The 23,635-nt window shown below is 41.4% G+C and overlaps 1 long non-coding RNA gene across 4 annotated transcripts; it reads right to left on the reverse strand.

Annotated features, from left to right (window-relative positions):
* Nucleotides 1–345: 345 nt before the first annotated feature.
* LOC119354811 lies at nucleotides 346–3,687 on the reverse strand. 4 transcript variants are annotated; one of them, XR_005171277.1, is made up of 4 exons: nucleotides 3,430–3,687; nucleotides 2,415–3,289; nucleotides 1,598–1,674; nucleotides 346–981 (listed from the first exon to the last, which is right to left on the reverse strand). It is a non-coding gene; the product is annotated as an uncharacterized LOC119354811 (long non-coding RNA). The 4 variants fall into 4 exon arrangements; XR_005171276.1 differs by having other exon boundaries at nucleotides 2,415–2,708; nucleotides 2,794–3,685; XR_005171275.1 differs by having other exon boundaries at nucleotides 2,415–2,708; nucleotides 3,430–3,684.
* Between the last annotated feature and the right edge of the window lie 19,948 nt (nucleotides 3,688–23,635).

A 23,635-nucleotide genomic window follows, 5' to 3' on the forward strand; every position in this document is an offset into this window, starting at 1 on the left:
TGCTCTTTAGTGTATGAGAAAGTGTGAAATTATCTAGGGAGACTTAGTAAATTTTTCTCTGCCATAGTGTTACTCCAATCAAAATCAACCTATATGGTATATAAGGCAAAATGTCATATGAATTGGGATGTCACAAGCTGATGTTCTTTGATAGTACTGTAGATGGTAACCCTGTTGCATGTAAATTTGGGCCTCTGTGTAATCTGGACTTCAGACACTGAATGCCGATTTCAGGGATGATGATACGACGTTTTGAGCAGCATTAAGCACGGACATTTTTTGAGCATCTATAATATAAATGCCCTCAATAAAACATGTCATATTTAATAGGTGATAAGGCAAGTCTGCAATAATAATATCGTAACAAGCTTCAACATTGCACACGCAACTTTTGTTTCTAAACAAAAAAGGTTATATAAAGATGATACAAATACGACACCGAACCCTAAAGCAGAGCTCTTAAAAGTAAATAAATAAAATGAAAGTGGAATGTGATATGCTTAAATGAGGGTTGAAATACACTGAGAGCAGATTGTTACCCTTGCTCGGATTTAACTTTTTTGCAAAGAAGATCGCCGGCACTCAGATGGGCAAGCCCAAACTGGTTCAAGATCTAAACACACTGACTACCTTTGCCACTGCCTCGCCCTCCTGCTCTAGCAATATCAGCCATGGACTGATCATCTCAAAGATATATACGGCTTCTATGGTGTATGCAAATCTTAGGCTTATGAACAAGATATACTTGGTCAATAATACAACTTATCGTCCACTTCACCCTCAAGCTTAAGTAGAGTAGTAGACAAATTATCGTAAACTGCAGTGAGTAGAATAGTAGACAAGTTACCATCGTCCTGGTTATGCATGCATGAGACGAGACAGATGGATGGATTTTGTATAGATCGGATGTTGTCTGATGCTGGCTCTTGCAGTAGCAACTATGCTTGGACAACAACCTGCTTGTTCATGTGGTCCTACCTCCTGCAGTGGATATAAATTACGAATATAAGTTTTACATTCGCTGTGGAATTGAACCAGTAAGATCTGAACCAAATTTATATATTTTGTGCCTGCAATTCAATAGTAGTAAGGAATACATTCAATTTTTATGTTGCTTGAGAAAAAAGAAAAAACAGAGAAACAATAAAGTTATTCTTGCCTTGTTGATCTGAAAATATACAACCCCCATTTCTTCAGTATTTAACATGGAGGCATCATATCTGTGATTAAATGTTTTCTCATCTAATCTACGTCGCACATTAAAAAATCGTTAGAACTGTCGTACTCATGAGATATTTTTGCTCCGAACACAACTCATAGTAGTAGAGAACAGTAAGCAAATTTGCATTGAACTTACCAAAGTGACTGAGGCACTGTATCTATGGAAGACCTTTGTAGTAAAGCAAGACATTAAGCATTAGGTGAGCATTCACTATAGTATCAAGCTTGCCAACAACACAACATCCCTTATTTTTATCTAGAAAAACCAGTAAACAAAGCATATGTAGTTCAACCAACATTGGAAGGTATCAGCACATAATTCTTTAATCGTCATGTATACAAGTAATTCAACATCTACACTATTCAAGTATCTTACCGAATCTTTACCGAGGAATTTAAACTGAGAGGCAAATATTCTTCATAGTGACAGCCTCAGTATCAACCTTCAGCATACTGAAAAGGATCGAAGTAATTAACATCATAACTGACGAAAGTTGGTTCATCGAACATAACTCTGAAAATTCAAAACAAATAAAAGTGTTGTTGCGGCAAAGAAATGATGTCATGAACACACACAAGTTTTGACTGCGGAAATTTCTCCTTAGTGCTAACTATAACTTTCTGGAGCAACTAATAGTAGTTTTTATAAAAGATAAACCCCAGCCTCCTCCAAAGCACTCAAGCTAGTTATTGGTTATACACCAGGCAAATAATTTGTGTCCTGATATCTTCCAAATCCGTACTTGGATTCTTAATTGGGTTTTGAACAATCACATATAAAGAATAATGATTCAACTTTCCCAGCAAGATCCCAGAATCTACAAAATACGAACCCCTGACAATTTGCATACTGGAATAACCAGGACCCCTTATCCTAGAATCTACAAAATACGAATCCCCTAACAATTTGCATACTGGAATAACATATTATAAGAATATATTACCACCCCCAGAGGACAACCCCTAAGATTATGCACGGTAAAATCAAGGAAGAAATAGGTGGAAGTAGAACACAATTGGTGCACCTACTAAACACCTTTTACTTCTATTATATGTACCTAACTAAACCACTGATTACTCCACCACTGGCTACCCCTGCAAGCCTTTAAAACCAACATCTTCCACATTGTGTCAGAGAGGAGCAGAAAACATATAAAAACAATTACATATGCATAGAGCAGAGGCACACATACATTACGCATATCTTTTGGAAGCTCGAGTTTGGGCTCTCAGGAGTATTCTTCCTTCATCCCGAGTTCCCAACCCACCATGTTGCAGAAAACAAAATATGCCATATTAGTTCCTCGGGTAATGGAACTGGAGTACATCAGTTAATGCATCGATTGAGTGGAACCTTTGGGTGAGAGATAGACCATGGTACTGAAGACGTTCTCGCAGTTGGCGCCCTTTCCCAACCTCGTCATCTGCAGCGGCGGGTGGTACTTGTTCCTCGGGTACACGTGCATCCTCAGCAACTTCATCCTACCCTGCGAATGAGGAGACATAGATATTGTATTTGGTTCATGCAATTTTTCTCCATTTTTCCGTATTCAATCCAATGGCGATGAGAACCTTGCAACCCGTGCAAGTGTACCATATGTCCATATGTGCAAGCTCCACCTCATTGGGAAAAGTGAAAGAACATGTTTGTTCAAACGTACTTCATCTCCTATCGTCAACCTGTTCACAAAGATAGTAGCAACGTTCCTCGTGCTAGGAGAGATGCAGTATCCAGCATTCCAGCCTCATCTTCTTTGAAGGCAACTATAGTACAGATACTCAAATAATTGGAATTTCGTGCAACACAACTATTGGAAAGAATCCAAGATCCGCCTTCAAAATAAGCAAACACAACTACTGGAATTCGTGCTAAAAAATATCTGTTGTTGTATGAACAATTGACTTCAATAACCAACAAACGTATATACTCAAATAGAAGTCCTGGATTCAGAAATTCCTTGCATGTTCATCGGATCGATGTCGCTCCCAACTCAGACTTGGATCCACGCAGGTGTACTTTCTCATCAGGACTTGGGAACTCAGGATCAGATTAGATCAGTTTCGTCTACTGCATCTAGCAGTGTGAGATCCATGTCGATTTGGGGAGGGAGAGGAGCAGCGTGTGGGAGGAGGGAAGCACACCGCGCGGCTCATGGAGGAGGAGGGATTCAGGGAGAGATACGAATATCGGGGGCTGGTTAGGGTTACCTAGGCTGCCACGTGATCCAGCGCAATGGGAGGGGCTGGCCCTGAGGAGCGACGATCCGCCGCGTCCATCGACCGGGGGCCTGGCCAGCGCCAGTGGCTTCCTCCATCGTCGCTGCCGTCCGGGGAGGGACGCAGGCACGGCAAGGCAGACGAGGCTGGTAGTGCGATTTGATTCGGTGGGCGGCTGCATCTACGGGAGACGACAGTGGGGTTCTCGCTCGAGGGCTCTCTAGGTGCATCGCTGCTCACTCGCTCGTGCGAGCAGTGGAACTTTTTTGGCTGGTTTTATTTCGTCCGTTTTTCTGGCATGCGGGAGAACTATGTGGACGTGGTTTTGCTTGGATTTTTTGGAATTGGGAGGTGGGAACAAGGACGAAAGACCGTCTTTGGTGGGACGAAAATTGACCGGCAGAGACTACCAACTGCTCCATTAGGAGTAGAGATGTGGGTCATTCCAAAAATAATGCCTTAAATCATAGAAGAACTTTTTCTTTTGCTGGTATGTGAAACTAGGTGGTTTAAACTTAACAACAATGTAATTAGCATAATCAGCATACCATGGAGCAGTATGAGAAGCATTTATGACATTTAATTGCTCATCGAGAAAACTATCATCAATAGGAAGTGGTCATCAAGCACATTTTCTAACCTAGACAAGTTGTCTGCAACGGGGTTCTCAGCTCCCTTTCTATCAACAATATGTAAGTCAAATTCTTGTAGCAAGATAACCCATCTAATAAGTCTAGGTTTAGCATCTTTCTTTTCCATAATATATTTAATAGCATCATGATCAGTGTGAATAGTTACTTTAGAATCAACAATATATGGTCTGAACTTATCACAAGCAACTACAGCTGCTAAGAATTCTTTTTCAGTAGTAGCATAATTTCTTTGAGCATTGTCTAGAGTTTTACTAGCATATTGAATAACATTTCGTTTCTTATCAACTCTTTGTCCTAGAACAGCACCTATAGCATAATCACTAGCATCACACATAATTTTAAAGGGTAAATTCCAATTAGGTGGCTGAACAATAGGTGCAGAAATCGATGCTTTCTTAAGTATTACAAATGCTTCTACACAATCATCATCAAAAACAAATGGTATATCTTTTTGTAATAAATTAGTTAGAGGCCAAGAAATTTTCAAGAAGTCCTTAATGAACCCCTATAAAAACCGGCGTGACCAAGGAAACTTCTTGTACCTTTGATGTCCTTGGGACATGGCATCTTTTCAATAGCATCAACATTGGCTTTATCAACTTCAATACCTCTTTCAGAAACTTTATGCCCCAAGACAATACCTTCATTAACCATAAAGTGGCACTTTTCCCAATTCAAGACAAGATTAGTTTCTTCACATCTCTGCAAAACTCGATCAAGGTTGCTTAAGCAATCATCAAGAGAAGATCCATAGACGGAGAAATCATCCATGAAAACCTTACAAATCTTTTCACAAAAGTCAGAGAATATAGCCATCATGCATCTTTGAAAGGTAGCAGGTGCATTACATAAACCAAAAGGCATACATCTATAAGCAAAAGTACCAAAAAGGCAAGTAAAAGTAGTCTTTGATTGATCTTTGGCTGACACAGGTATTTGAGAGAAACCAGAATAACCATCTAGAAAGCAAAAATGTGTATGTTTGGATAATCTTTCTAGCATTTGGTCGACAAAAGGTAAGGGGTAATGATCCTTTTTAGTTGCCTTATTTAATTTGTGGAAATCAATTATCATCCTATAACCTATAATAATTCTTTGAGGAATCAATTCATCTTTATCATTAGGAACAACAGTAATACCTCCCTTCTTAGGGACACAATGGACGGGACTTACCCACTGACTATCAGCAACGGGATAAATTATACCTGCCTCAAGGAGCTTTAGTATTTCCTTTCTTACCACTTCTTTCATTTTAGGATTCAGCCGTTGTTGATGGTCACGAACTAGTTTAGCATCTTCTTCCAAATTAATTTTATGTTGACATAGAGTGGGACTAATGCCCTTAAGATCATCAAGAGTATCCCAATAGCAACACGGTGCATCTTTAGAGTTTTCAACAATCTCTCTTCCTCATGCTCTGAAAGGTTAGCACTAATAATAACAGGATATATCTTTTTCTCATCAATATAAGCATATTTAAGAGTATCAGGTAACGGTTTAAGCTCAAACACGGGATCACCCTTGGGTGGAGGAGGATCCCCTAGGATTTCAACAGGCAAATTGTTTTTCAAAATAGGTTCCTGTTTAAAGAATACTTCGTCTATTTCCCTTCTTTCATTCATAAACATATCATTTTCATGGTCTAGCAAATATTGTTCTAAAGGATCACTAGGAGGTACGGCAATAGAGGCAAGACCAATAATTTCATCCTTACTAGGTAATTCTTCTTCACGGTGTTGTCTACTAAATTTAGAAAAATTAAATTCATGAGTCATATCATCTAAACCGATAGTAACAACATCCCTTTTGCAATCTATGGTAGCATTAACAGTGTTCAGGAAAGGTCTACCAAATATAATGGGACAAAATCTATCTTGTGGGGAACCAAGAATAAGAAAATCAGCAGGATATTTAGTTTTCCCACACAAGATTTCAACATCTCTAACAATTCACATTGGTGAAATAGTATCTCTATTGGCAAGTTTAATTATGACATCAATATCTTCTATCTCAGCAGGTGCAATATCATGCATAATTTCTTTTTATAAGGAATAAGGTATTGCACTAGCACTAGCACCCATATCACATAAGCCATGATAGCAATGATCTCCTATTTTAACAGAAATAATAGGCATGTCTACCACCGGTCTGTTTTTATCTTTAGTACAAGGTTTAGCAATTCTAGCAGTTTCATCAAGGAAATGAATGACATGCCCATCAATATTATCAGACAAGAGATCTTTAACAATAGCAATATCAGGTTCAACTTTAATTTTCTCATGAGGTGTATAAGTTTTAATATTGCTTTTACGAACCACAGTTGAAGCTTTAGCATGATCCTTTATCCTAACAGGGAAAGGTGGTTTCTCAACATATGCAGTAGGAACAATAGGATCATTATAAGTGACAATCTTTTCTTCAACTTTAATAGGTGCAGCTACTTTTACTTCTATGGGAGGATGATATTTAAACCACTTCTCCTTGGGGAGATCAACATAAGTAGCAAAAGATTCACAGAAAGAAGCTACTATCTCAGAGTCAAGTCCATATTTAGTGCTAAATTTACGGCAAACATCGGTATCCATAGAAGATTTAACACAATCAAAACTAGGTGTCATACCTGACTCCTTACCTTTGTCGAGGTCCCAATCTTCAGAGTTGCATTTTATTCTTTCCAATAAATCCCATTTGAATTCAATAGTCTTCATCATAAAAGAGCCAGCACAAGAAGTATCAAGCATGGTGCGATTGCTATCAGAAAGCCGAGCATAAAAATTTTGAATAATCATTTCTCTTGAGAGCTCATGATTGGGGCATGAATATAACATTGATTTAATCCTCCCCCAAGCTTGAGCGATGCTTTCTCCTTCACGAGGCCAAAATATATATATATATATATATATTTGCGATCACGATGAACAAGATGCATAGGATAAAAAATTTCTGATGAAATTCCAATTTCAATCGTTTGTAATTCCAAGACCCCATATCATCACATAGCCTATACCATGTTGATGCATCTCCCTTCAAAGATAAAGGGAAAACCTTCTTCTTAACAACATCTCCGGGTACACCTGCAAGCTTAAATAGTCCACAAACTTCATTCACATATATTAGATGCTCATCAGGATGTTTTGTTCCATCTCCTAAAAAGGATTAGCTAGCAGTTTCTTTATCATACCCAAAGGAATTTAAAAGCAGACATTTTCATTTTTAGTAGGTTCAGTAGGTTGAGGAGCAACTCTTTGCTCTACTGGTCGGGGTGAAGATACCCCGAACAAGCCCCTCAGAGAATTACTTTCCATAGTAACAAGTGACAGTAAATTTCAGCACACTATATAAATTTTTCCTTACCAAATTCCACCTACCAAAGGCGCTTCACTCCCCGGCAACGGCGCCAGAAAAGAGTCTTGATGACCCACAAGTATAGGGGATCTATCGTAGTCCTTTCGATAAGTAAGAGTGTCGAACCCAACGAGGAGCAGAAGGAAATGATAAGCGGTTTCCAGCAAGGTATTCTCTGCAAGTACTGAAATAAGTGGTAACATATAGTTTTGTGATAGGATAATTTGTAACTAGCAACAAGTAACAAAAGTAAATTAAGTGCAGCAAGGTGGCCCAATCCTTTTTGTAGCAAAGGACAAGCCTGGACAAACTCTTATATAGAGAAAAGCGCTCCCGAGGACACATGGGAATATCGTCAAGCTAGTTTTCATCATGTTCATATGATTCGTATTCGGTACTTTGATAATTTGGTATGTGGGTGGACCGGTGCTTGGTACTGCCCTTACTTGGACAAGCATACCACTTATGATTAACCTCTATTGCAAGCATCCGCAACTACAACAAAAGTATTAAGGTAAACCTAACCATAGCATGAAACATATGGATCCAAATCAGCCCCTTACGAAGCAACGCATAAACTAGGGTTTAAGCTTCTGTCACTCTAGCAACCCATCATCTACTTATTACTTCCCAATGCCTTCCTCTAGGCCCAAATAATGGTGAAGTGTGATGTAGTCGACGTTCACATAACACCACTACATAAGAGACAACATACATCTCATCGAAATATCGAACGAATACCAAATTCACATGACTACTAATAGCAATACTTCTCCCATGTCCTCAGGAAAAAAACGTAACTACTTACAAAGCATAAACATGTTCATAATCAGAGGGGTATTAATATGCATATAGGATCTGAACATATGATCTTCCACCAATTAAACCAACTAGCATCAACTACAAGGAGTAATTAACACTATTAGCAACCTACTAGCACCAATCCCGGACTTGGAGACAAGAATTGGATACAAGAGATGAACTAGGGTTTTGAGAGGAGATGGTGCTGATGAAGATGTTGATGGAGATTGCCCTCTCCCAATGAGAGGAGCGTTGGTGATGACGATGGCGATGATTTCCCCCTCCGGGAGGGAAGTTTCCCCGGCAGAACAGCTCCGCCAGAGCCCTAGATTGGTTCCGCCAAGGTTCCGCCTCGTGGCGGCGGAGTTTCGTCGGAGAAGATGGCTTCCTATTTTTTTTCATCAAAAGACTTCATATAGTAGAGGATGGCCACCGGAGGGCCACCAGGGGGCCCACGAGGTAGGGGGCGCGTCCAGGGGGTAGGGCGCGCCCCCACCCTCATGGGTAGGGTGTGGCCCCCCTGGTGAATCTCTTCCGCTGAGTATTTTTTATATATTCTGAAAATGTCTTCCGTGAAGTTTCGGGACTTTTGGAGCTGTGCAGAATAGGTCTCTAATATTTGCTCCTTTTCCAGCCCAGAATCCCAGCTGCCGGCATTCTCCCTCTTTATGTAAACCTTGTAAAATAAGAGAGAATAGGCATAAGTATTGTGACATAATGTGTAATAACATCCCATAATGAAATAAATATCGACATAAAAGCATGATGCAAAATGGACGTATCACTGGCTCCAGTCTGGTCCTCTGGGACATGGGCAGAGTGAATGCAATCGACGCAGGAGTTGGTGGCGCAGCTGGAGGGACCGGCACTTATGGTTGTCCAGTTGGACCTGAGGCTGGAGCAGTCGACACCAGAGGCTGAGGAGTCGACAGAGGGGCGGCAAAAGAAACACCAGTTCGAGATGAGCCAGCTAGCTCTGGAAGAGCAGGCTCAGGTGGTGTATGAGTCATCTGGCCTGAAGGCACTCTCTTGGTGAAGCTTTCTGAAGTGGTCGAAGCCCAGCTTCTTTCTCCTATGTTCCTCGGAGTCTCCTCCTCCTCACCTTCTGGGAGTTGGATGACGTTGGTTGGCGCTGTAGTCACTCTACAATGAAATCTCAGTCGACCGCCAGGACAAATAGCGAAACAGAACAAGGTGCGACTCGATCATACCTGCCCGAGAAGTGGTTGCGTCCGCAGTCTCCGCGTCTGCATGCTCGTCATCGACCTCCATGTGGGACTTCGAGGAAGTAGCAGCCCTGGGATTCAGAATTCCACTTGGTCAGCTAAAAGATTGAGGTCTGCAATAGCAACAAAGAAAAAGAAGAAGAAACACTCATGTTGAAGCAATAGGCACGGTGACCTTTATCCTGGGTAGGGCCTTCCGTGGCTTGGGTGGAACAATCTTAGCTTGCTTGGAAGTTTTTTCAGTCAGGTCAGGAGTTGGCGTCCGAGTGCGCTTCTAGATCCTGGCACTCGACATTGCAGCATTGCTCTAGACAGCTGTCGGATCTTGGGTCTGCTTGGAACGCGCTCAGAACATGGACGCGACTCGACTTCTTCGCTATCTTCAGAGTCGTCGCTATTGTCTTCGATGTTGTCAGCATAGTCGAAGTCAGCACTCCCTCCCTCACTTTCCGCTCCTCCAACGAACTGTTCCCCGTTCGGCACGGGCGAGTACATCTTCGTGAACACCTGCAAGATACAAATTTCAGGATCAGTCGGGTTCTAGTTCAGTTGCATATTGAAAACAGAAATGATTCACTCGACAATTTATGACTCACCTCTCCTGGGGGTGTTCAGCATCAAAAGGCAAGATTCGCTTGGCTCCGCGTGGGTTATCGCGAGCTCCGATGATGCTCCTAAGCCACTGGGCCACAGTATCCTCATCGACCTCTTCTGGATGTGCCCTCGCGGTGTCGCCTGGACCCGAGTACAACCACATAGGGTGGTCATGCGCCTGCAAAGGATGGATGCGCCGACTGAGGAACACCTCCAGCAGATCCAGGCCCGTCACTCCACCCCGGATCAACTCAACGATTGCTTCGACCAAGATCGCCACCTTGCCCTTCTCCTCCTCTTCAATAGTCAACGAACAAGGGGCACGGAGTCTCTCCAGAGAGAAAGGGGGAAGACCAGTCGATGCACCAGGAGTCCAAACGTCCTTGCAATAAAACAAGGTCGACTGCCATGCCCTAACTGACTCGGGAAAATTCATGGACGAGAAAGCACTCCTACCCCTCATTTGGATGCCTAAACCCCCACACATCTAGATCACGTGGGTTTTCTCATCACTTGGGTTGGCTTTCTTGACCGACTGGGATCGACAGGTGAAGATATGGTTGAACAGGCCCTAGTGAGGATGGCACCTGAGGAAGTTTTCGCACATCGAAATGAATGCGGCAAGATACGATATGGTGTTTGGAGGAAAGTGGTGGATTTGTGCGCCAAATAAGTTCAAGAAACCACGGAAGAATGGATGTGGAGGCAAAGAGAAACCTCTTTCCACGTGGGTCAGGAGAAGAACTCGCTCACTATCGAGCGGTGCTGGCTCGAACTCTCCTTCCGGAAGCCTCCAAGATCTAGGCACTATCAGGCCGTCGGCGACGAGCCCCTCCAAATCTTCCTCCGTGACCGGAGAGGGGATCCAATCGCCTTGGATCTAGCCCGGCGGCAGAGCGGATCACGAGGTCGACCCCTTCTTGCCCTTGGTCGTCTTACTGGCACGCTCCAGCACCTTCGTCTTGTCCTTTGCCATCTCCGCGGTGGTCGACTAGAACGAGCGGAGTGGCGTTGCACTAGGGCGGGCGGAGCGGAGCAACGAGGAAGAAAGGGGAAAAGTGGTGGAAACTATTGCACACCTCGGCCGCATCAACCTTTATACCCACCCGTCTGGGTGACTGACCTGTGGGTCCATGCAATCTCAGCGCATCCCACGACCGGCGCCAGCCCAATACGTGGCGAAAAAGGCGGAGCGAAGATCAAGGAGTCCCTCCCCACTTGCCCCGCTTACCGTGTTGCGACCGGCCCACGTGCTTCTCCAAATTTCAAATCCCGCGGAATCTGGGTCCAAGGAATCAGTCGATCGCATCAGAGATATCCAAATCCAATCTGCTCGATGCCATGCTATTTATTTCACTTGGACATTCAAGAAGCCAGAATCGATCAAGGTGACTAACGGAGGATTAAACTACCCACATACTTTCAGACTCCCAAGAAAGTGTCTCCGAGACATGGAGGCGGGTCAAAATCAACTTCAATCCTTCTTCACTCGATCCTCGATCCATTCAGGGCCTAATGACAATGACATGTACATAGGGTAGGGTCCTAGGCCTGACCTATGTGCCCTACCCAAGGACACTACCCCAAAGGCCAAGACCTACAAAGACACAAAGAAGATACTGATTGGAATCATCACATAGTGTGATTGTCTCGATAGAAGATCCACTCGGATACCCCAGTTCCACTCGACTGCCATCATTCACTCGGACACAAGAATCCACTCGAAGGACATAAGACCTAAGGTCACCTCTAGATAGCAACGGTCGATCATTCACTCTGTCACCTTAAAGATCATTAAACACAGGCATTACCAGTAACGTTCGTAACATTATTCCCTCATTGAACCCTTGCGTAACTGAGGACTGTGAGGGGTCGGCGCACCCTATATAAGCCAACCCTCCCCTCTGGCACAAGGGTTTGCACCCCCTGTAACTCAACACTCCAATCAACAAAGCCTCTGCGGCACCGAGACGTAGGGTTGTTACCTCCTCGGAGAGGGGCCTGGACTCATAAAAACTGAGTGTACAACCTCGCTGTAGCTAGGCTCTGCCCTCTCCTACGTACCCCCATCTCTATTGTCAGATCCGTTCCCGCGATACAAACACCTGCAGAAGAGTGGTTTTACGCCCGGTTATACGATGTGGACATTTCATGGTGAGTCTGCCCAACGTGCCAAAGCTGAGGTGGTTCATCGTCGCACCGACGAGCATGGTATCGGGATGGAAGACATGGTGCAAAACTTTGATGATGCTCGGGATTTGGACGATGAGATGGAGGAATCTGCAAAGGCCTTCAATGAAATGTTGGAGTCTTCAAAACGTCCTCTCCACGAGCACACTGAGCTTTGTCAGGTGGATACCATCTCACTAATAATGGCTCTGAAGGCTCAACTCAACTTGGGCAGAGAATGCTACGACGCGATGATGAGAGTATTTGGATGCTTTCTACCCAAAGGCCATGTAATGCCTACAAACTTGTACTAGCCAGACAAAAACCTTCGTGCTCTTAAGATGCCCTATGAGAAGATACATGCCTGTGAAAAAGGATGCGCCTTATTTAGGCTTGAGTATGCGGACTTAAACTATTGTCCCATTTGCAACTCTTCCAGGAATGTTATGGTAGATAACGGTATGGGTGAGAAGACGCGGACCAAAATTCCCCTTAATGTTCTTTGGTATATGACAATCATACCAAGACTTCAACGTCTTTTCATGGTCGAAGAGATGTCAAGACAGATGACATGGCACAAAACGGGCAAAGAACCTAACAAGATGCAGATGGGAATCTGATGATGGTACACACATTGGATGGTGAAGCGTGGAAGCGCTTCGATGCATTACATGCACAAAAATTGGCAGATCCAAGGCATCGTCGAGTCGCCATCAGCATAGATGGGTTCAGTGTGTTCGGTCTGATGGCAACCCAATACAGTTGTTGGCCCGTATTTGTCATTCCACTCAATCTCTCCCCCCCCCGGACAAATTATGCAAAGAAAGAACATTTTCCTGACGTTGATAATTCCAGGGCCAAACTATCCGGGGAAGAATATGAATGTGTACATGCAGCCACTTAAGGACAAATTGCAAGAAGCTTAGGATAATGGGTTCAAGACATATGACGCCTTTAGCAAATAGAACTTCATAATGCGTGTCTGGTACATGTACTCGACGCATGACTTGTCGACGTATGCGTTATTCATTGGCTGGTGTGTGCATGGAAGGTTCCCGTGCCCCACATTCAACGCAACTCTTGAGTTTCATTGGTTGTAGGCGGGTCGCAACTTTTCTTGCTTCGACTTGCATAGACAGATCATGAATCCTCGCCATTAGTTCAGAAAAGACAAGAAGAACTTCATGAAAGGTAGAGTTGTCAAAAACTCTGCACCACCTCTGTTGACAGGCCAAGAGACCCTGGATCAGTTAAATGCTCTCGAGCCGGATCCAGAGCATCCAGGGTATTTCAAGGGGTATAATTCGGAACACGCCTGGACTCACAAGACATGTGCTACCTCTTGAGCACTGCGTTGGATTTCCCCGAAGAGGAGAGCATGATGCAGCAAAGTAGCGTAAGTATTTCCCTCGGTTTTTGATAACCAAGGTATCAATCCAGTAGGAGGCTACGCGCGAGTCCCTCGTACCTACACAAAAACAATAGCTCAACGCAACCAACGCGCTTAGGGGTTGTCAATCCCTTCACGGTCACTTACGAAAGTGAGATCTGATAGAGATGATAAATAATATTTTTGGTATTTTTGGTATAGAGATTCAAAGTGAAAAGTAAAAGGCAAAGTAAAAAAGCAAAGCAATAATAAAGTGATGGAGATTGATATGATGAGAAAGAGACCCGGGGGGCCATAGGTTTCAGTAGTGGCTTCTCTCAAGAGCATAAGTATTCTATGGTGGGTGAACAAATTACTGTTGAGCAATTGACAGAATTGAGCATAGTTATGAGAATATCTAGGTATGATCATGTATATATGCATCACGTCCGAGACAAGTAGACCGACTCCTGCCTACATCTACTACTATTACTCCACTCATCGACCGCTATCCAGCATGCATCTAGAGTATTAAGTTAAAAACAGAGTAACGCCTTAAGCAAGATGACATGATGTAGAGGGATAGTTTCATGCAATATGATAAAAAAACCCATCTTGTTATCCTCGATGGCAACGATATAATACGTGACTTGCTGCCCCTTCTGTCACTGGGAAAGGACACCGCAAGATCGAACCCAAAGCTAAGCACTTCTCCCATGGCAAGAACAACCAATCTAGTAGGCCAAACCAAACTGATAATTCGAAGAGACTTGCAAAGATAACCAATCATACATAAAAGAATTCATAGAAGATTCAAATAGTATTCATAGATAGACTTGATCATAAACCCACAATTCATCGGTCTCAACAAACACACCGCAAAAAGAAGATTACATCGAATAGATCTCCACGAGAGAGGGGGAGAACATTGTATTGAGATCCACAAAGAGAGAAGAAGCCATCTAGCTACTAACTATGGACACGTAGGTTTGAAGTAAACTACTCACACTTCATCGGAGGGGCTTGGATGATGATGTAGAAGCCCTCCGTGATCGATGCCCCCTCCGGCGGAGCTCCGGAACAAGCCCCAAGATGGGATCTCGTGGATACAAAAAGTTGCGGCGGTGGAATTAGGTTTTTGGCTCCGTATCTGATCATTTGGGGGCACGTGGATATATATATATAGGAGGAAGAAGTACGTCGGTGGAGCAACAGGGGGCCCACGAGGGTGGAGGGCGCGCGTGGGGGGCAGGCGTGCCCCCCTACCTCGTGGCCTCCTGTTAATTGGCTTGACGTAGGGTCCAAGTCTCCTGAGTTGTATTCAGTGAGTAAATCACGTTCCTGAAGGTTTCATTCCGTTTGGACTCCGTTTGATATTCCTTTTCTTCGAAACCCTAAAACAGGCAAAAACAGCAATTCTGGGTTGGGCCTCCGGTTAATAGGTTAGTCCCAAAAATAATATAAAAGTGGATAATAAAGCCCAATAATGTCCAAAACAGTAGATAATATAGCATGGAGCAATCAAAAATTTTATAGATACGTTGGAGACGTATCAAGCATCCCCAAGCTTAATTCCTGCTCGTCCTCGAGTAGGTAAATGATACAAACAGAATTTTTGATGCGGAGTGCTACTTGGCATAATTTCAATGTAAATCTACTTAATTGTGGTATGAATATTCAGATTCAAAAGATTCAAGACAAAAGTTCATATTGACATAAAAATAATAATACTTCAAGCATACTAACAAAGTAATTATGTCTTCTCAAAATAACATGGCCAAAGAAAGCTATCCCTACAAAATCATATAGTCTGGATGTGCTCTATCTTCACCACACAAAGTATTTAAATCATGCACAACCCCGATGACAAGCCAAGCAATTGTTTCATACTTTTGACATTTTCAAAACTTTTTCGATCTTCACGCAATACATGAGCGTGAGCCATGGATATAGCACTATATGTGGAATAGAATGGTGGTTGTGGAGAAGACAAAAGGAGGGGAAGATAGTCTCACATCAACTAGGCGTATCAACGAGCTATGGAGATGCCCATCAATAGATATCAATGTGAGTGAGTAGGGATTGCCATGCAATGGATGCACTAGAGCTATAAGTATATGAAAGCTCAACAAAAGAAACTAAGTGGGTGTGCATCCAACTCGCTTGCTCACGAAGACCTAGGGAATTTTGAGGAAGCCCATCATTGGAATATACAAGCCAAGTTCTATAATGAAAAATTCCCACTAGTATATGAAAGTGACAGAATGAGAGACTCTCTATCATGAAGATCATGGTGCTACTTTGAAGCACAAGTGTGGCAAAAGGATAGTAACATTGTCCATTCTCTCTTTTTCTCTCTTTTTTTGGGCCTTCTCTTTTTTATGGCCTCTTTTTCTCTTTTTTTTATTTTTCATCCGGAGTCTCATCCCGACTTGTGGGGGAATCATAGTCTCCATCATCCTTTCCTCACTTGGGACAATGCTCTAAAAATTATGATCATCACACTTTTTATTTTTCTTACAACTCAGCAATTACAACTCAATACTTAGAACAAAATATGACTCTATATGAATGCCTCCGGCGGTGTACCGAGATATGCAATGAATCAAGAGTGACATGTATGAAAGAATTATGAACGGTGGCTTTGCCACAAATACGATGTCAACTACATGATCATGCTAGCAATATGACAATGATGGAGCGTGTCATAATGAAAGGAACGGTGGAAAGTTGCATGACAATATATCTCGGAATGGCTATGGAAATGCCATGATAGGTAGGTATGGTGGCTGTTTTGAGGAAGGTATTTGGTGGGTATATGATACCGGCGAAAAGTGCGCGGTATTAGAGAGGCTAGCAATGGTGGAAGGAAGGAAAGTGCATATAATCCATGGACTCAACATTAGTCATAAAGAACTCATATACTTATTGCAAAAATCTAGAAGTTATCAAAGCAAAGTATTACGCGCATGCTCCTAGGGGGGTAGATTGGTAGGAAAAGACCATCGCTCGTCCCTGACCTCCACTCATAAGGAAGACAATCAATAAATAAATCATGCTCCGACTTCATCACATAACGGTTCACCATACGTGCATGCTACGGGAATCACAAACTTTAACACAAGCATTTCTCAAATTCACAAATACTCAACTAGCATGACTGTAATATCACCATCCTCATATCTCAAAACAATTATCAAGCATCAATTTTTTCTTAGTATTCAACGCACTTCGAAACAAGGTTTTACAAATCTTGAATACCAAGCATATTATTATTAAGCAAATTACCATGCTATTAAGACTCTCAAAATAATCAAAGTGAAGCATGAGAGATCAACAGTTTCTATAAAACAAATCCACCACCGTGCTCTAAAAGATATAAGTGAAGCACTAGAGCAAAATTATATAACTCAAAAGATATAAGTGAAGCACATAGAGTATTCTATCAAATTCCAAATTATGTATGGCTTTCTCAAAAGGTGTGTACAGCAAGGATGATTGTGGTAAACTAATAAGCAAAGACTCAAATCATAAAAGACGCTCCAAGAAAAACACATATCATGTGGTGAATAAAAATATAGCTCCAAGTAAAGTTACCGATAGAAGTAGACGAAAGAGGGGATGCCTTCTGGGGCATCCCCAAGCTTTGGCTTTTAGGTGTCCTTAGATTATCTTGGGGGTGCCATGGGCATACCCAAGCTTAGGCTCTTGCCACTCCTTGTTCCATAATCCATCAAATCTTTACCCAAAACTTGAAAACTTCACAACACAAAACTTAAAGTAGAAAATCTCGTGAGCTCCGTTAGCGAAAGAAAACAAAAGACCACTTCAAGGTACTATAATAAACTCATTCTTTATTTATATTGGTGTTATACCTACTGTATTCTAACTTCTCTATGGTTTATAAACTATTTTACTAGCCATAGATTCATCAAAATAAGCAAACAACACACGAAAAACAGAATCTGTCAAAAACAGAACAGTCTGTAGTAATCTGTAGCTAGCGCAAGATCTGGAACCCCAAAAATTCTAAAATAAATTTCTGGACGTGATGAATTTATATATTAATCATATGAAAAAAGAATTAACTAAATATCACTTTCCAAATAAAAATGGGAGCAGTTATCGTGAGCGCTAAAGTTTCTGTTTTTTACAGCAAGTTCAACAAGACTTTCCCCAAGTCTTCCCAACGGTTCTACTTGGCACAAACACTAATTAAACACAAAAAACAAAATCAAAACAGAGGCTAAATAATTTATTTATTACTAAAAAGTAGCAAAAAGCACGGAATAAAAATAAAATTGGGTTGCCTCCCAACAAGCGCTATCGTTTAAATCCTTAAAGCTAGGCATTGATAATTTTAATGATGCTCACATGAAAGACAAGAATTGAAGCACAAAGAGAGCATCATAAAACATGTGACAAACACATCTAAGTCTAACATACTTCCTATGCATTGGCATCTTATAGGCAAACAAATTATCAAGGCAAGCAAAAACTAGCATATGCAAGGAAGCGGAAAGAAACAATAGCAATCTCAACATAACGAGAGGTAATTTAGTAACATGAAAATTTCTACCACCATATTTTCCTCTCTCATAATAATTACATGTAGGATCATAAGCAAACTCAACAAAATAGCTATCACATAAAATATTTTCAACATGATCCACATGCATGCAAAGTTGACACTCTTCCAAAATAGTGGGATTAACATTAACTAAAGTCATGACCTTTCCAAACCCACTTTTAGCAAAAATTTCATAAGATTGAACATTCTCCAAATATGTGGGATATAAAGTTGACACTCTCCCAAAACCACTTTCAATAATATTGCAAACACTATTATCAATCTCATATTCATCATGGGGATTAAATAGATTTTCAAGATCAAAAGAAGAATCACCCCAATCATGATCATTGCAATAAATAGTAGTCATAGCAAAACTAGCATCCCCAAGCTTAGGTTTTTGCAAATCATTAACACAATTGACATTAAGAGAATTTATAATAACATCATTACAATCATGATTTTCATCGAAGGAACTATCAAGTATGGGTGCAATAGCAACGATCTCATGTGTAACATAAGGAACTATAGCAGATTCATCTTCATAAATATTGGCATCATGGCCACAAGCATAGCAAGCATCATGTTCATCAAGGGATATTTCAACCAAACCATCGGAATCATCATTATCTATAGATTCATGCATATCATTATTTTCTTCCGAAGCAACGGACATTCTTTCAATAAATTCTTGGACATAGACATTATGGGCAAGGTTTTCATTGCAATATTTAAGTATGACGGAATTTTCAGATTTATTGAGAGTGAAATCATACTTTTAAATCAAAGAAGCAACTTCATGAGCACCCTTAAAAACGACAAATTCTTCAATTTGTTCAATATCATAGTAACTATAAACACCCTTTGCATAAGAAGATAAGATTTCATTATCATTGAACTCACATAGGTAGGGAAGGTGTTTTTAGGGTTCTTAGAGCAACAAGTAAAATCACAAATATCACAAAGATTCCAAGCATAGCATAGCAAACTATTTATATGATACCATAAGAGCTTCCCCTTTTCAGATAAACGGTGACGCACAAAATGAGCATGCTCATCTAAAGATTTCCCATCAACTAGGCTAGTTGGTATTTAGCACGAGCGCATAAGGATCAAAGATGATCCAAGTAGAACACTTTAAGTGGATCCATAACAATAGATTATTAGCAAGCAAAGATGCAAGCAAATGGAAGGCACATGTTAACACAAGCAAACAAGCAAAAGAGGCAAGTAGAGAAAGAGAGGGAGGATAGAGAGAGAGGGCGAATAAAACGGCAAGGGTGAATTGGGGGAGAGGAAAACGAGAGGTAAATGGCAAATAATGTAATGCGGGAGATAGGGATTGTGATGGGTACTTGGTATGTTGACTTTTGCGCAGACTCCCCCGCAATGGCGCCAGAAATTCTTCTTGCTACCTCTTGAGCACTACGTTGGATTTCCCCGAAGAGCAGAGGATGATGCAGCAAAGTAGCAGAAGTATTTCCCTCAGTTTTTGAGAACCAAGGTATCAATCCAGTAGGAGGCTACGCGCGAGTCCCTCGTACCTACACAAAAACAATAGCTCAACGCAACCAACACGCTTAGGGGTTGTCAATCCCTTCACGGTCACTTATGAAAGTGAGATCTGATAGAGATGATAAATAATATTTTTGGTATTTTTGGTATAGAGATGCAAAGTGAAAAGTAAAAGGCAAAGTAAAAAAGCAAAGCGATAATAAAGTGATGGAGATTGATATGATGAGAAAGAGACCCGGGGGCCATAGGTTTCACTGGTGGCTTCTCTCCAGAGCATAAGTATTCTACGGTGGGTGAACAAATTACTGTTGAGCAATTGACAAAATTGAGCATAGTTATGAGAATATATAGGTATGATCATGTATATAGGCATCACGTCCGAGACAAGTAGACCGACTCCTGCCTGCATCTACTACTATTACTCCACTCATCAACCGTTATCCAGCATGAATCTAGAGTATTAAGTTAAAAACAGAGTAACGCCTTAAGCAAGATGACATGATGAGGGATAGTTTCATGCAATATGATAAAAAAACATCTTGTTATCCTCGATGGCAACGATACAATACGTGCCTTGCTGCCCCTTCTGTCACTGGGAAAGGACACCGCAAGATTGAACCCAAAGCTAAGCACTTCTCCCATGGCAAGAACAACCAATCTAGTAGGCCAAACCAAACTGATAATTCGAAGAGACTTGCAAAGATAACCAATCATACATAAAAGAATTCAGAGAAGATTCGAATATTATTCATAGATAGACTTGATCATAAACCCACAATTCATCGGTCTCAACAAACACACCGCAAAAAGAATATTACATTGAATAGATCTCCACGAGAGAGGGGGAGAACATTGTATTGAGATCCAAAAAGAGAGAAGAAGCCATCTAACTACTAACTATGGACCCGTAGGTTTGAAGTAAACTACTCACACTTCATCAGAGGGGCTTGGATGATGATGTAGAAGCCCTCCGTGATCGATGCCCCCTCTGGCGGAGCTCCGGAACAGGCCCCAAGATGGGATCTCGTGGATACAGAAAGTTGCGGTGGTGGAATTAGGTTTTTGGCTCTGTATCTGATTGTTTGGGGGTACGTGTATATATATGGAGGAAGAAGTACGTCGGTGGAGCAACATGGGGCCCACGAGGGTGGAGGGCGCGCCTGGGGGGGCAGGCGTGCCCCCCTACCTCGTGGCCTCCTGTTAATTGGCTTGACGTAGGGTCCAAGTCTCCTGAGTTGTATTCGGTGAGAAAATCACGTTCCCGAAGGTTTCATTCCGTTTGGACTCCGTTTGATATTCCTTTTCTTCGAAACCCTAAAACAGGCAAAAAACAGCAATTCTTAGGTTAGTCCCAAAAATAATATAAAAGTGGATAATAAAGCCCAATAATGTCCAAAACAGTAGATAATATAGCATGGAGCAATCAAAAATTATAGATACGTTAGAGACGTATCAACATGCTTGTGGGATATGCCTTACTTCAAAGACCTCCTTTTCCCACACAACATCAATGTGATGCACACTGAAAAGAATATCGCCAAGGCCCTATTTGGTACATTGTTCGGCATAGAGGGGAAGTCAAAGGATAATACTAAGGCTAGAGTCGATCAAGAGATGATATGTGATAGACCGTTACAAAACATGAAAAAACCAAAAGGAAAGCAGAATTGGACGAAGCCAAAGGCATGGTTCAATCTTGGAAGGCTAGCTATGAGGGAAATTATCTTGTGGGTGAAAATGCAGTTGATGTTCCTCGATGGGTATGCAATGAATCTAAAGAGGGGAGCGAGTCTTGAAAAATTGAAAATATTTGGTCTCAAGAGTCATGATTGGCGCATATGGATTGAGCGGGTAATGCCGGTGATGTTGCGTGGCTTTATCCCTAAGGATGAATGGCTAGTACTGGCAAAGCTGAGCTATTTCTTCCATGTTCTTTGTGCGAAAGAACTATCACCTTCCGTGCTAGAAGAAATGGAAGAGTTGGCGCCGGAGTTGATCTGCAAGTTAGAGAAGATCCTTTTGCTAGGCTTCTTTAATCCAATGCAACACTTGATTTTGCATCTCCTGACCGAGGCAAGATTGGGGGGCCCGTGCAAAATCGTTGGTGCTACACAACTGAGAGGATGCAGAAAACGCTCCGATGAGGGTAAGTTTTGTCTAGTGTTTTGCTTAACAAATGCATACTTAGCTTCGTACATGCTTGTTAGCCCTATTATGCCACATACTTAGCTTATTTTCCCCAAAAAAGATGTACTTAGCTAATTATCCTCCAAAATGACATAATTAGCTTATTTAGTTCATTTATGACATAAGTAGCTTATTCATTTAAAAATGCATAATAACCTTGGTTCTCTCATAGATGTCATATACTTAGCTTTTTTCCTCCAAAATGGCATAATTACCTAAGTTAGATAAAAATGAGCTATACTTACGTAAGTTGGATCAAAAATGGCATCATCACCTAGGTTAGCACAAAAATGACCTATACTTACCTTATTTTCCTCCAAATTGACATAATAAGCTTAGTTAGCTAAAAAATGGCATAATTACCTAAGTTAGCTCTAAAATGCCACAAATAAGGAATAAGAAGAAGAAAAACAAGGAAGAGGAGAAAAATAAAGAATAGAAGAAGAAAGAGAAGAAAAAGAAAGAATAAAAGAAGAAGAATGAGAATGAGGAGGAAAAGGATAAAAAGATAGAAGAGAAGAAGAAAGATGAGAAAGCAAGAAGAAGAAGAAGAAGAAGAAAATATCTTCTTCTTCTTCTTCTAGTCTTCTCTCTTCTTCTTCTTCTTCTTCTTCTTCTTCTTCTTCTTCTTCTAGTCTTCTTCTTCTTCTAGTCTTCTTCTTCTTCTAACTTTCTTACTCCCATTTTTGCAGGTTTGAATCACTTCATGGAAGCAACATTGATGGACTGATAGTGTTTAGTTCTTGTTTTCATTTGTATTGATGAACAATGTGAAACTATGTATGTGTATATGGATGAACTCTGTGAAACTATGTATGTATTGGATGTCTTAATACCCTATGTGTTATGTTGCATTGATGGACTGCTAGATGTTTGATACATGGGCTATGTTTGAGGTTGAAACTATATATATAATATATATCTTTTGAAAATGCAAGGATATAACAGAAAATAGAAACAATGCAGCCTCTTTGTCGTCTGCCATCGACGGCAAAGGGGTCTTTGTCGTCTGCCACAGACGGCAAAGAGGCCACGTGGCAGTGATAACCCACAAGTATAGGGGATCGCAACAGTTTTTGAGGGTAGAGTATTCAACCCAAATTTATTGATTCGACACAAGGGGAGCCAAAGAATATTCTCAAGTATTAGCAGCTGAGTTGTCAATCAACCACACCTGAAAGATTTAATATCTACAGCATAGTATTTGGTAGCAAAGGAGTATGGAAGTAACAGTAACAGTGACAAAAGTAACAGTAGCAGTTTTGTATCAATCGTAACAGTGGCAACGGAAAAGCAACTTAGCAAAGATCAATATGTGAAAAGCTCGTAGGCAATGGATCAATGATGGATAATTATGTCGAATGGCATTCATCATGCAATAGTTATAACATAGGGTGACACAGAACTAGCTCCAATTCATCAATATAATGTAGGCATGTATTTTGAATATAGTCATGCGTGCTTATTGGAAAAGAACTTGCATGACATCTTTTGTCCTACCCTCCCATGGCAGCGGGGTCCTATTGGAAACTAAGCGATATTAAGGCCTCCTTTTAATAGAGTACCAGACCAAAGCATTAACATGTAGTGAATACATGAACTCCTCAAACTACGGTCATCACCGGGAAGTGTCCCGACTATTGTCACTCTGGGTTTGCCGGATCATAACACATAGTAGGTGACTATAACTTGCAATATCAGATCAAGAACACAAATATATTCATGAAAACATAATAGGTTCAGATCCGAAATCATGGCACTCAGGCCC

Source organism: Triticum dicoccoides, chromosome 2A (assembly GCF_002162155.2).
Source record: "Triticum dicoccoides isolate Atlit2015 ecotype Zavitan chromosome 2A, WEW_v2.0, whole genome shotgun sequence".
Taxonomy (NCBI): Eukaryota; Viridiplantae; Streptophyta; class Magnoliopsida; order Poales; family Poaceae; genus Triticum; species Triticum dicoccoides.